Below are 1,992 nucleotides of genomic sequence, written 5' to 3' on the forward strand. Positions count from 1 at the left end.
ACACGGTGGGGTGGCCACCCCCAGGGCATGAGCAGTACTGAGCATGCCCACTCAGTGTCCCCTCCTTCCCCTTCATCACCTCCACGGCCTCTTAGCCCTGAAATCACAGGCTGTTAGCCCAGCTGCGCGCACAGTTGCCACCACTAGCTCCTGCATGGCCTCCTTTACTGGCTTCTCAACTTTTCCCAAGATTTACTCTCACTCCCATCCCGAAGGATCAAAGCTTCCGCATACTGGAGGCTGTGTGGATGTTTTGCATGCAAGTAATGAGGAGGAAGGATCCAGGGTCTCCTAGCCCATCCCAGACAGGGAAGGAGGGAGAGCCTTCTGGCTAATTCTGAAGATGTTGCTCACAGCAGGATTCAGATGCAACCTGATGGTGTCCTGGCCCTCTGTTCCTGTGATTTCAGTCTGATAATAAACCCTCCTCAGGCCAAAAAAGCTGCCAGAGAAAGAGGCCGATTCTCAGGAAACCTGAGGTCAGAGAGACAACGCAGCTAGGACAAAGAAGCCAAATAGTTTGTGCCAAATTAATTTCCCCCAAAGATGTTAACCTCCTTTCCTTCCCCATTCCCTAAGGCTACACTAAAAAGCTTGTAAACGGAGTTCAGAATTTTGAGATGCAAAGAATACCCTCTGTTTACATACAATCTTCAGCCTCATTTACTATCTAAATCCAAATGAGTCATTTTGCTTCTTCATTCCACTTCCCCTGCCCCTTAGGTCCTAGTCTAGGCAAAATCAGTTGGGCTGGCTTTTCAAACACATTTTTTAAAAAGTTTATTTGATCTAGTCGAAAGAGTTACAGAGAAGGAGAGTCAGATCTTCCACCGCTGGCTCACTCCCCAGCGAAGCCAGGAGCCAGGAACTCCATCGGGGACTCCCACGTGGGTGGCAGGGGTCCAAGCACTTGGGCCTTTCCTGCTGCTTTCCCGGGAGCACTGGCAGGTAGCTGTGCCGGAAGCGGAGCAGCTGCGCTGCAACCAGCGCCCACAGGGGATGCTGGCGTCTGAACCCACTGGCCACAATGCCCACCGCCCCCCCCCCCCGGCGTGGGGGGGTGTCTGGCTTGTAATTAGCTTCAGCCACGGCTGCCGCTTTTTCTTATTCCCGACCCAGGCCTCGGAGTCCCATCTTCACCTGAAGTAGTTGCAGAAAATCTCGATTCCCAACACCAGGGGGTGTCTGTCTCGGCTTCTATGTGCCCTACCCCCTGAAGGTGGCGATTAGTCCCGAACCGCTCCCTCGCTCGTTTTCACGGCTTTTCTGTGTACACTGGGTCTCCCTCCCTCGCTCCCAAGGTGGGGATTAGCGCCAGACCGTCCCCTCACCCCTTTCCGCTGCTTTTGCAAACAGGCTAAGCCGCCCGCCCCTCCACCCTCGCAGAGCTCCGACTCTCCAGAGCGGTGTCTCCTTATCGCAGCTTATCTGTTGGTCTCCCAGGCCCTCTGGACAGCCGTGTCCTTTCATCTGCGTGCCTCCCACACTTCCCCCGGCCCGGAATCTCGCTACCTGTCTCCCACCTCTGTCTGCGGCTTCCTCGCCTCGCAGGGCTCCGAAGCCCCTTCTCCCTCTCTTCCTCTTTACTCGCTTCTCCCTTTCTCGCCACCAACCTCTGTATACCGATCTCTGCCCTTCTCTCTCACCGTGCCCACACTAGGAACAAAGTCACGCTGTTTGCGCAGAGCAAGCCTCGCGTCGCGCCGTACGGGACGGCGACATTCCACCGTGCCCCTCCGCGCATTCCAACTGCAAACAAAGAGTCCCCCTCCCGACGCCCCCACGCTCCGTCCTGCTGCTAGTCTTGGGGGTTGTAACCACAGCTGCTCTAACTGCCCCGCGCCGTGCGGCCGCGTCCGGCCAGTCGGCCGGCCTCCACCTCCCGAGCTCTCGGTCGCGGATCCCCTCGCGGGACGCATCCGAGATCCCTGCGCACCCCTCCCCCCGCCCCTTCGCTCTCGCACTCGGCGCGCTCCGCCCTTCCAGGAAAGT

Source organism: Oryctolagus cuniculus, chromosome 12 (assembly GCF_051225735.1).
Source record: "Oryctolagus cuniculus isolate XC-2025 breed Fujian yellow rabbit chromosome 12, ASM5122573v1, whole genome shotgun sequence".
In the NCBI taxonomy this organism is placed as follows: domain Eukaryota; kingdom Metazoa; phylum Chordata; class Mammalia; order Lagomorpha; family Leporidae; genus Oryctolagus; species Oryctolagus cuniculus.